This window comes from Struthio camelus, chromosome Z, assembly GCF_040807025.1.
Source record: "Struthio camelus isolate bStrCam1 chromosome Z, bStrCam1.hap1, whole genome shotgun sequence".
NCBI lineage: Eukaryota > Metazoa > Chordata > Aves > Struthioniformes > Struthionidae > Struthio > Struthio camelus.
The window spans coordinates 22,953,639-22,966,492 of record NC_090982.1 but is presented as its reverse complement, the minus strand read 5'-3'; the positions used below and the strand labels follow the sequence as shown (position 1 = coordinate 22,966,492).

General features: G+C 42.0%; 1 long non-coding RNA gene across 3 annotated transcripts; it reads left to right on the top strand.

The window, feature by feature from the left end:
• Positions 1-318: 318 nt before the first annotated feature.
• On the top strand, positions 319-9,082 carry LOC138064733 (uncharacterized). Of its 3 annotated transcripts, XR_011137980.1 has the most exons (6): positions 641-1,037; positions 1,501-2,824; positions 3,822-6,908; positions 7,946-7,996; positions 8,428-8,560; positions 8,972-9,082. It is a non-coding gene; the product is annotated as an uncharacterized lncRNA (long non-coding RNA). The 3 variants fall into 3 exon arrangements; XR_011137979.1 differs by having other exon boundaries at positions 319-1,037; positions 1,501-6,908; XR_011137981.1 differs by having other exon boundaries at positions 319-1,037; positions 1,501-6,908; positions 8,251-8,560.
• Positions 9,083-12,854: the final 3,772 nt, after the last annotated feature.

The window sequence follows — 12,854 nt, the reverse complement described above, 5'->3', positions numbered from 1 at the left end:
ACTTGGCCTCCTTCCTCATGGACTGTGTCCTTTGGACTGGCTATCATGTTTCATAAAAGATCCTTTAAGGTTTTCACTCCAAAATAAAAATATATTTTCCTAATGGTGAATTTATAACGTACCATGGAAACACCATGTGTCAGTGTGATCACAGAAAGAGATATGGCAAGATAGAATGGAAATGTATTAGAAACATTATCTCAGAAGGATCTGCACCATCTTTTTTTCTGTTGTGCCTGGCTTTAACCAAGCATAACATATCTCAAGTTTCATGGTCACCAAGTTCACTAACAAAAAGAAAATGTAATAAGAGGAGATGTCAATTACAAAAATCAAAAAAATTAAAAGAAAAAAAAGTTGTACTAGCAGGCAGCCAGATGGGGGAGAGTGCTTTGTTTTCAGAGACTCTGGCAATAATGAAAAGTGCCAGATTGGAAGCCCTAGAGAGTAAATTTCTTGTTGCAGCTGATTAGTACAAGATATAGAAACCTTGCCAACTTCTCCAGCAATATGACAACGCCCAGCCTTCTGAGAAGAGGCATAATTTGATACATGGACCTTCTCGCTAAAACAGCGGTGGTCTGCTTTCGTGGTATGAGCTCATATCTCCAGGACCTGGACTGTGTCCACCAGCTTATTTCAGGGGTTGTGAAATGATAAGATATTTCAGTAATTATTAGGCTCGAACTGGGACTGAAACAATAAAAGATTTCCCTGTCCATTATCAAGCCCAGAGATGGTACAGTCCACTGCTTGCCTATTTTTGTGGCACCTGAGTTGGAAAACTAGACAGCCTCAAAACAAAATCACTTGAGTTTTATTCTCTTCTGCTTACTCAGTGCCCCAGTCCTATTTCACTGAAGATCCTGTATTCTTGTGAACCTATGGGGAAGTGTCAAAATGTCAGGGCTGCACAATACAGGAAAATCCCTTTAAGCAAGCCAAAGTTCTTCAAAATCTTGTATTGCAGAGAGGGCCAAGAAGCTACTGTAAATGGAAATCAGGCTCTCCAAAGTAGCCGACTTTACGCAAAGCAGGCAAGTGCAGTCAAAACACTTACAGCAATCAATTGAAGTTGTTGGGTAAAGTTTTTTTCCATATCCCATAAATTATTGAACAGTTAATTTCGTCTTTGTGCCTGCAAGACATTCTAGCTTTAGGATGACAGCTTTATCCATTAAAGGGAGTGTGGTGACAGCCGTACAGAGAGTGCTGAGAACGCAGGGAGGGAAGGCCCATTCTCAGCTGCATTACCACTGAGAAATACTGGGACACATCAACATCTTAATCAATATGCGAGAGTCAATTACCGGGGAAGCACAAGGCTTAGGTGGGATCTGATTATTAGGTTCATGTTCAGTCCACCAAATGGGCAAAATCAATAAGAAGCTGAATATCATACAGAAAATGCATAGCCACCTATTCTTAACCAACCTTTCTCCCCTCCTTCTGCCCTTCCAGGTTGGATTCACACATGCCTCTTCTCTCTCTTTTTCACAGCGCACGGGCAGATCTCACGGCAGGAAAGAAAAAGCAGAAACAGAGCAGATTGCAAAGGGCCAAACCGTATCTTCACAGCCAGGGAGATAACCCCTGTGTGGCTCCAAAGGTACACTTCTGGAGATAAATATCCTTTTGGGAGAAAAGGCATAATCCTTCAGAAATTTGTATTTCTCTTTTTTTCCCCCTTGGAGGATTCAGCACATCAAGACACTCCGTATTGGGAATGCAGGCAGTATGGAGAGCTGTTTTTTACAGAAGGGAGCTAAGCTACTATCTGGGTACCTCTCTGTCTTGATTTATATTCTGGGTAACTCCATGGATTTTAAAAAGCGATGAGGATACATGAGTGGAAACAAGAATAGAATATGATGGCTTTAATGTAGTAGTGACTTCAGATATTTTATCTGCTCCCTCTGCTTGTTGATTTAATTATTTTTTGATAGCAAAGTCGATGCAGCTGAATCACTACTTTTGCAAGTAGAGCATGAATATGTGAAATAGTTGGTCTAGCCAAGGGCCAGACATTTTATGTCCATTTTTGTGTCAGGTTGTGGTGGTTCCATTTTAAGTGGAAGGGTCAAAAGATCAAAGCAGCGGCTGAATATGGGGAACGGAATTCTTTGCTTTCTAAAGGGGCTGCATTTACACTAGGAGCCATTTTGTCTTTATGTCCTTGAAGATTCAGGAACGTATGGGAAAAACAGCAATTAAGACAGGTGGCTTGTATAAAGAGGTGTAAAAAGAATGAATAGTGTAATCTGATCAGCCGGTACAAAAGATTTTCTATGGCAGATGCTTGTTACACTCAGGTAAAGACCTAAGCTTGGGAAAAAAGTACAGAGACAGTCTTTAGTGGAAGCACTATGGACCTGCCCTGGAGTTAGCTGTTATACTAAGGTTCATTTCCACAGTGCAAGGTCAGTCTGCCTATTTAGTTTTCGAAGTCATCTTCTGGCGTGACTACACTCTCTTGCTGACCCTGTGGAGCAGAGGGAATAAAAAGCCTTCGTCTCTCTTGAGCTAGGAAGGCCTCAGCATGGGGCATTCCCATGAACCTAGATTAAAAATCCCTGGCCTTGGGTGGCGGAGCATGGCAGAGGGGGAAAGGTGCAGCTGGAGAGCAAACTCCACTTGACGTCAGGTCCAAGAAGGAGCAGAGCTGGCTCACTCAGCTGCAAGGCGGCCTGAGTCTGTTCCATGGCAAAAGCCAGTGTGGACAGGCCTGAAGATCTGGGGCCAGAACCTGAACAACCTCCTATTTCCTCCTGTGCTGAGTGGAAAACTTGCAGTGGTCTGCTGAGCGCATGTGTGTATCAGGCAGGTAATGTACACTTCCACCTTTTTTGCTACCAACTGGATAGTTAAAAGGCAGTGTAAAGCAAGAGTTTCAGGGTGGAAAAAGTGTGTCCTGGAGATCTGAAAAACAAACAAAAATAGGGAGATGTCAGCCAATGCTTCAAACTTGCTCACCTTTGTTTTTATCAGAGAAGAAAAATGTGAGAAAAAATTGGCCGTGTAAAGGAATATTGAAAGCATGACATATTTGTCTGTTAAGTATAAATATGAACAGCTATGGAGATCTGGTGCTATGGTGCTAGGTTTTAACTCCAGCAACATTCATCTAGTGCCAGGAAACACTAGATTTAGTACCTGAGGGATTGCAGTCTCAAATACCTTCTACGTTTTTTTTAATATGCTGCCAAGAATTTAAATTGGTAAAAGCTGGGGACTGACAAAAACTTGATCCCCAAGAGCTTTTCTGGCACTGGTTTATCAGGGGGATATGGTACCATTATTTTTATTATAATTATTATTTTTGGTGGTGGTCGGGGAGCTCATTTATAACTCTGTGACTTCTACTCCCAGATGTATTTTTAAAAAACTTAAATAAACAAAGGGTTTGATTTTCTTGGTGGCGCTAGGAGCTGTCATTCATTTTGTATACAATATGCCTTCTTGGACTGTAGTCATTTTAACATACTTCTTGAAAGGTCAAGAGCAGGCAACAGAAAAAAACTGACTGCAGGGTACACATTCCCTCCAAACCCCTACCACCCAGCTGGTGCCTCTCTGTTCCAGCAAGGGATGATCCTATAATGTGTGTGAAGTAAACTAGGTGACTCTCTGAGGTCCCGTCCTATTTTCACTGAAGTCAACAAACAGTATGTATTTTGCTGTTCGTGTTTAATGGGAACAGATATTTTGCAGGGAAATGTGGATTTGCAAAGTCTGCACTTCCTTTGGAGATAGATAGGCATCTAACAAAATGACACCTAACCTTTATTGGATTAGTGGTAACCTTTTCATCCTTTCACTAGAGAGATGGTCCCTCTGATGCCTGAATAAGAAGGAAAGCCAAGAATCCCTCCTTTATATCGCAGTCGTGACAGAAGGACCCAAATTAGGTGATGTAAAGTCTAGGTTCATCTTGCAGCATTGGGTAGGAAAGCCAAGGGGGATCTAGCTTGCACGCTAATTATGCTGTCTGTATGGCAGGCCCAGGAAATTGCCTTGGCCCCTGCAGTAACAACTGCTAGGCTAGTCTTGCTGCTAGTTTTCTGAAGATGAGGAGTGCCTTCTGCCTTCAGCCTGAACCTTCAAGCTTTATGCAGCTGACCTGCAAAACCTTTACCCCTCTAACAGGCAACCACACATAAGACCCTCGTCAGATAGGTTAAGACACTTACTCAAGGCAGTAGAGAAAATAAATAGAGTAGAGAGTAAAATCACAGAAGTTTCTAACTCCCGGATTTATGCTCGTTTCATCAGGTCCAGTTGCCACCAACAACAGCATGTATGAAACACAAAGGTGATATATACAATATTGTCTTTATGGTCTCACATTGCTCTCAAAAGCCATAACCAGATCTCCTTAAACGTACTTTCAAGTTCACTCCATAACGATTTATAGGGTTTATTTGTTTGTTTGTTTGTTTGGAAAAGAATTTGTCATCATGTCCCCTGAACAGATACAGCATGATTACACTGCTTGGAACGCCTTCAGTTTTATTGCACAGTTAGGCTGGATCTCTTAGGATTTGTAGTCTTTGTGATACCCGTACTATGAATACACTATCCATTGGATTATATTTTCCCCTGTAGCTCAAACTACAAGATAAAATTCTTTCCACCTGCTGGAGAAAAATAAATATTTTCTGTTGTAGAGAAAGAAGGGCAGTTACGTAGGTTTTGATCTTCCCTTGCATTGTGCTGTTAAAAGAACAAGCACAATAGTTTTCTTATTAAAAGAACTATTGCTTAGGTTATTGCATATCTTATGGTATGCCTTTTACCTTCAAGGAACACAAAACACTTTTCAAATTGCAGCTTGGACCTGGCAAGCTTCAGTGCCCTCACAGCGTCCCATTGACTTGAATGATGTTCCCAACACATAAAGATTTCTCCATATGGATCCACTTGCAGATCTGGCCCTAAAGGCACAATTTGTCCTTATGCCAAAAAAAATAAAAGTACTTTGAAGAAAGGAAACTTTATACATTTCAGCTCACAGTTTCCACCTGGGCTTTGTTCCTGGTGGAAGGAGAGGGGTTATGAGGTTCCAGGAGCGATGGGTGATCTAGGATCTGCAGAAGAGCCCAGCGCCAGAAGGCTATTTCTTGCTGGCCCTGCTACAAAGTCACTTTTTGAGAGGCCGTGTTGTCTTTTCTGCATACTGTTGCACGAAAATGGTGCTTCTCCTGCCTCCTGCAGCTGCTTCACCTGAAGGCATGGCATGCATGGACACACTCGTGTGCACGCTCGTGCGTGTGTGCATCATCCATGGCGGTGAAGAGGACTGTGATACTCCTCTTTCACAAGGAGATGCTGACAGTGTCGGGCAGGACAGGACCGCAGGCAAGAGTCTGTCCCCGAACCAGCAAAAACGCCTCCACAGATGACTGAGCATAACTGCCATGATGGTCCCTCAGTGGTCCTCCGCGGCACTGAGTGATGGGGACGGAGAAACTGCAGAGTCAGGACCTTCCCCACTTCCTTCCCAGAGGTATAATGCATGAGTTTCTGCTGCTCTCCAAATCCAGAAATAAATCCCATGCCCTTATAAACAGCCCTCACTGCACAACAATCTATAGAAATTCAGCCACCCTTTGACAGGGTGATTTGATAAGGAAGAATGATCCTTCATTGGTACCGTGGGAGGAATTTACCAGGCCGAACACACAGTGAAGTTTAGTTAGGATAACCAAATTAACATCCCTACTCATTAAAAAATTGCATAAGATATCTGGAGACTTCAAGGGCAAACATGTTCACTTTTGAGTGAGTTTCCAAAATGGGCCAACCACAGAGTCTGCATAAAAGCCCCAGACATTTGTTCATTGCTTTCTCTGTGTAATGGGTCATAATGTACAAATGGCAAGCATAATTTTCTGCTAAATCTTAACTTACATTGACTTACATTCTACTCCGAGTGGGAACCGGATATGTCCACCTCATGATTTTGGGATCTGAAAAGATCACCAATGTAGGAAGCCTGCTTTCAGTAAGGAAGAGTAAAATCTTACCAAACAAGTTGCAGATTAGCAACACTGGGAATATATTCTCAAATTTTGGCTCCTGAAAGTTGTTTGCAGGTGAGACATAGTGCAGCTTGTCCCCACACTAAATTTATGGTGAATTTGTAGGAACTTGGAGAATAGCTGCTTTTATATAAAATTATTTAATGACTGATTTCACACTGTTCTTCAAATGACCAATGTATAATTTTTGCATGGTAATATGGCCCCTTTGTTATTCTGCGTCGGTAATATACTCTCAGTTCTCCTATCAAAACAAGTACATGAAAAATGTATTCTTTTTAGTTAGAGAAGCCTATATGTCCAGTTAAATCCCTTGCTCAGCCTTTCTACTTGAAGCATGTGTTTGTTAATTGCTTGAGTGTTCCACATTGTCATAACTAGCTAGAAGCATCCTAGCTGAATATGCTCCATACAATCACCTCAGATCAATGCGGTGGTAGGTCTCCTTTCATCCCTAGTCCAATAACCCCCCTCCAACAACAGAGGTCCTTTGCAGACACAAGGCCCTGATTTATGTTTAATGCAGCAGTGTTTTTACTGCTTTTGGCACAAGATGTTTGAAAGAGGTGAAAAAGACACACAGGCAAAAAGTCTGTTTAGAAAACAATTCCAACATAAGCACCATATGCCTTCAAACTCATAGGTTCATTTCCAGGCAAGCCACCACAACAAGCACATCAGTTTAGGTCCCTTTTTATTTTTTTCCCCTTTAGAGAGAAGTGTGTGTTTTAGGGGTGGGTGGGGGGGTGGGCGTGTGTCATTTCCTTCCTATATGATTTTTTATTAGTTTTTTTAAACTGTTTTTCTTTCCCTCTGCTGGTTCACTGCCTTGTATCTATCTACCCCTGAGGAGCTTAAAAGCCTCAAGTAAGTATTATTAGATTTTTAAAGTGTATTTTCTGATTGTGTGTGTGTGTGCCTGTGCTGGAGGAACTCAAACCCTCACACACTAAGGAGCAGACTGGCTTAAATTTTTGTTGGTCCACTGGCTTCAGCGTGGGGATGGCATTTTGCATCAGCTAAGAACATGTCTCCACAGTGTCTCATTCATTACAGTAAAAGTGGAGACCAGGTTAATGTCACAGAGAACTTCAGTCAAATCTTCTGATATGGACATGAACTAGATTTCTCTGGACTAGAAAAAGAAACCCCACATTGCTAAAATTAGGGTAGAAGGTATAAGAGAGAAAAACAGAGCTAACTGATAAAACTCGTCTGTTGTGTTACCCCCTTGTTCTGTGTTAATGGTGACCAGGATAAAACCCTTAATAACATCATCAGCATGAGGCATTTTTGCAGAGATGTTTTTGTCAGGGCATAAAGGGGATATGGCTTTGCTGGCTACAGGAGTGTTATTACCATCTCTGCAGGAGCTGGAGAATTAACAACCCCCCAACTTAACAGATTTAAGGTAAATTTGATTTTTCCAGTAATTCAGAGTCCTGAGGTCTCTGGAACTGTACAGCACCAGGAGCACAGAAAGTCTTCCTGGTGCATCACAACACAGGGAAGGAGGTGCTTAGCTATGAGCAATAAGAGTGATCATCAGACACCTGGGAAAAAAAAAAAAAGAGAATTTAAAATTTATACAGCAACTAATGTAGTATGTGTAACTGCAGATTATCCGTTTCTCTAGCGCAAGGTGTTTGTCAGTGTTGGTTGACCAACTTGCTGAAGAGCTGAAGAGCTATTTGGCACTTAAATAATTCAATGAATAATATACCATGCTGTCTGACCATTTCCATTTTCTGGTCAAACTGTATGTATGGAACATTGTACTCATGGAGTACTTTTTGCACAGCGCCTCAATAAATGATCTGAACATAATTTTTGAAGTTTCTTGGCCTGTCTCACTACGGCTGGAGGGCTGCAGAGCTCTTGACGTGTCAATGTTCTCACTGCAGTGGCATCCTAGCGTGGAGGAATACCCACCTCTGGGAACACGTGGAGCCACGGTAAGCCTGCTGCTTTCCCTTCTGGGGAAGGAAACAAAGTTTTCATTAGGACTGAATTGGTCTGTAATGTGGAGAGACTCCTGTATTCTCCCTGCCTTGGTTTGTATTTGGAAAGCATCACACTTCTCCTGGTTCTTATTATAGGAGATGCTCTTTCTTTTGTTTCAAAATAAATGATGAAAAAACAGGAAAATTCAAAAGAACCTAGGATGAGGGGGAAGAGAAAGGTGTGATTTTCCTTTTCCTAATGACAGCCTATTGGAAACCTCAAAAGCCCATGCCAGTGGCACCATCTGCCCAAAGATCCCAAAGCATTTTACAAACATCAGCAGACCCACCTGCCACAGATGGCTGTGAGCGAGAATCATGAACCAGGAGTTGCCTCAGGATTAACAAAGTGTTGGAGGTTAATTGGCACATTGACGTCCCAGGTCTCCACACCAAGAAAATGGCCGGGTGGGGAGCAGAGCCTGGAGGAATTTCCTGCACGAAGCGTGTCGGCCCCCTCAGACTGCCTCCTCCAGGGTCCTGCCTGATGGCACACCGAAGAAAGAGCAAAACCAGGTCTGTTGAAAACGAGATTTTCTTTTGCATAAAAGACAGTGATCTTTTTGTGCAGTCTCTCTTTTCCTTTCAGTGCGACAGAGATGTCAACCCAGGGAAAAACAAGACAAGACAATCCCGGGAGATGTCACTTCCACCCGTGTGTGGTGGTTGTGCCAGAGTACTGTGCTGCACTGGCAACTGAAAGGGGAAAATGTTTGTAATAAAAACAATATGATACCAAAAGAGAGAGGAGGGGAGCAAGAGAGAATTTCTGGAATGAAGGGAATTAGCTGGGGTCAGGGTACAGGAGCACAGATGGATAGGTGGAGAGATATAAAGAAACCCAGCTGGGCAAGACATCTTTTCTGCGCTTTTTTTGGTTGTTGTTGTTGTTTTATTTTGTTTTTTTATCTTTCTCTGCTTGTCTAGAAACTGAAGACAGGCAACCCAGGTTTGGAATTTCCCACGAAACAATACAGAAGTCAAGATGCAGATGCAAACAATACTGCTGGTGAAAAAATAAATTTTCCCATCTCTGGACTCTGTGTCCGTCCTGGGTTTTGCAGCCTCTGCCCTCTCCTTGCCCAATCTGCCTTTCAGTCTGTGTCTGGACAATATTTCGTGTGGGTTCATGCAATCCTGTCAGCGCACTTTTTTTTTTTTTTTTAATATCAGAGTGGCAATCAGGTGCCTGCCCCACTGACCACAAACTCATATATCCTCCCTCCTCCTTCTCCTCCTTCTTTTTTCCTTGTCAATTAAAAACAGTAAAATCTAAGACCAAACAAATCAATGTTTACGGATTTGTAATAAGTTTCTTTCTACTTATTTATTTATTTCCTCTTTAGTCACTAAAGAAGCAGCAGCAACTTGCGAGGAGCAGTTGTTGCCAGAGGGTGAATCATAGCTATATTGATTTGATTATGTAAAAGCTCAGAGGAACCTAAAGCCAGATACAGAAATATCTCATAGTCTAAACCCTGTGGGACACACACTAGTAAAAAAGCAATCTTTATATTGTTCCTGATAAAAGCATCATTAGTTTCCTTGCAGTGAAACCATTTCTCTGCTGATACAGTATATGGTTTCCCTTTTCTCTAGAATCCACTCAGACATAATTAACACTCAGTTACCAGACTTTGGCCTCCCTCCGGAGCACGTTTCGTGGTCGGGGAGCGCGGCGGGGCGGCGGGAGCGCCTCTGCCCGGGCGCTGGGGCCGCGGCGCCCGCTCGACGCGGGTCGCTGCTGCCGGCTGGGCGGAGGGTGGGAAGGGCTGGGGCCACAGGGGTTGAGCTAAAACGCTATGGAGAATGAGGACTACACAGCTTTATTTATGCTTTTGTTTCCCTGCCACACGACTAATATCGGGACAGACTGAGACCGGCATAAGCAAACTCATTAACCTCAGGCAGAGAAAGTCTGTACGCTCACCGGTCTGATTTCTCCGTGTATACTGAAGGGAAACATGATCCCACCATTCAGAAACCCATCCTGCTTGGATATGACTCCACAATAAAGAAGAGGTGTATTGTGAGTGAATTTGCTTCGCTCACCTTTGGTTCCTTTCTTTTTTTTTCAACTTCAGTCTTCTTTTGGCCCAGTCAAAGGAAAGTGTCAATGAACTTTAACATCCCTGGTTTGTATCTGCACCTGGGACTCTGCTGTGAGATAATGTGAAGTGTTACCATGGTACTTGAAGTGATACCAGACAGACACGGCACAGCTATACTACTTGCTAATATACTAAGTGCTTCAGAGAGGAAAACTTATGTAGGTGAGCAGAGGGAAAGGAAAGAAAGAGTCATTTCAATCCTTGCGCCTGTCTTCTCTTCAAATCAATGTGAAGACTCCTCAAGGAAACTTTGAGACATCTGGGAGTTTTGCTGACAACTCTGAAGGATTCATACACACACAACCTGAAACAATTGCCAGAAAACTGTAAATATCTGAACGCGATGATTTTGGAGGGTTGTTTTACCCAGTTGCAAAAGCCTTTAACCTTATTGCAGCGTCACTAACATGCAAATGGTTTCCATCTCATCCTCCTAAACTGTCCAACAACTGGGATTACTCTTAACCAGAAAATTATTATTTTTTCTATCAGTCTCCAATTTGTTCTCCTTCTCAGAGCTGCTCCGTTGGCCACAATCCTGGCTGGCATGCCCCAGGAACTCTTCAGAAATTGCCACATAGCTGCATGCAGACTAAAACATGACGTTTAGGAGGCTTGTAAAATCAAGCCTCCTGAGCAACTGAATTGCATAGCCTATGTTTAAGAGGAAAGGCTGTTCATATAAATAACTTATTCACCCTACCATTTGCAGTGATTTTTTCATTACGAACACAGGAATAACTCCAGTGGTTTGCAGTCTCCTTTTCATCTGCTTCTGCAGCACCCACAGAAGTAGGTATGGGACAGTACAGCCCAACCAGTGCAGAAAAGCAACCTGAAAGCAACCTGACTGCCTGATAAACCTGTCTAAAAAGGCCTGTTACTCATGGGTCAAATCTGTCTCACATTGCTATGCAGTGAGGAATCCCAAAGAGTTCTAGGTGCCTTTAGTCCCACAGAAATCACAAAATCCTGTCCTCAGCAGCGGATGCTGAGCATGCTGCACATGTACCAAAGCTGGACCTGGACTGAAGTCCAGCAATGGTGAGGATACGTCTCATGAAGACAGAACTTTCAGTACTGAAGAACTGAGCAATTAGCCTATCTTTTACCATTATTTTAAGCTTTTGAGCAAATACAAGCACATTACGGTGCAGTATTTTCACTCTGAATTCTGAAAACACTTATGCAGTTGAACCCTATGAATTAGGAACCTTCCCACATTCATCTGTGCTCTTTATTGGTTTTAACGGTAACTTAAATGAGGATTCAGCCTTTTCTATGACCTTTGCAATTTGAGCGAGATGCTAGCATGGTCTAGAGCATCACAGGCCTGTCCAAACCATGAGTGGATATCTTTCCCTTCAGTTCTCTCAGCATGCGAAGTAGATGGACCTGACCTCAACCTGGGTCGAAAAGAGCTCTTAACTTTTGGTGGGTGGGATTCACCCGTGTGCTCAAAGGACCCTCATCCCTGGGCCCGTGCTGTCTGAAGCCCACCTAAAAGCGTGAACCAAGGACACCCGATATGTTGAGAAACCAAGCAAGTGCCACGGATGGGAGCAAAAGAAAGAAATGTTTTTAAGCAAATGTTGCAGTTTTGGAGTAGGTGACATACAATTTTGTTTTTAATAGAAATACAGATGGAAATACTCCTTAATTAAAATAGTTTTAATTAGAATTCACTTCCATAAATTATAAGGCACAGAAGCCAGATTCCACCTTAATTTATCCGAATATATCGATTTTTCTGTTTTGGAGAATATTTGTGCTACCCATTCACTGGAATTAAGTTATTCAGACAGTCTTTTTCTCCGTAATGATCTGCAGCTTTTTCTTTATATGAGTCAGGCATAAATGAGACAGTCAAAGAAAACCTAGGGCCAAAACTGTCAACACCAGTGGGATTACATGACTGCTAAACTTGAGCCCTCACTCTGCTAAATCTTAGCAACTAAGAATGTGACTACATGCAGACAGTTAAGTTTATACAACAAACGCTCCCTTTTTTTTTGATACCGTATATTCGTCAAAAAAACCCTCCTTTCAGAAAAGGTGTTCTCACACTGAAAAATGTTCAGTTCATTGGCTTATTCTCTGTAAGAATTAATAAAGCTCTGAAAAGCTGCTATGTGCAACAGCTTTAATAGCTCTGTCCGGCTGCTTCCCAGTCTCTACCCCTTAAAAACAAAACAAACTCTAACTATAAATTAAGGCCACTGAAATGAGGGCTAGTCGCACATCACAGAGAATGATTTTATGGATGAAACTTGGGCTTGCTAATTTCTAGAATAAATTATTGTATTTTACTAGATGCAGTCCCATTTACATACTTTCGGTTACAAAGATTTAAAAACACAATCAAAAACCCCTTTACAGGCTGATTTTGATACATTTAATTTTTTTCCAGGCAACTCTAAGTATAAAACATTTAGCTGACAATGTGCCAGGAAATCCCTTTCATTAAAATAAACACTAATATACACGTTGTGAAGTTATCTCACTTATAGTATCAATGATCTTTAATAGAGTTGTTTTATTACCAGAATAACATTTCTGCCTGACAAGTCTGGAGTCAATATTTAACAGATTTAGGTCAGATTTAGCAATAGGATTTTGCAAAAAACCTGGCACGACTAAACTCTGACTGCAAACTCATAAAGTAGGCTTACAGATTATAAAATGAGCATTTTCATAAA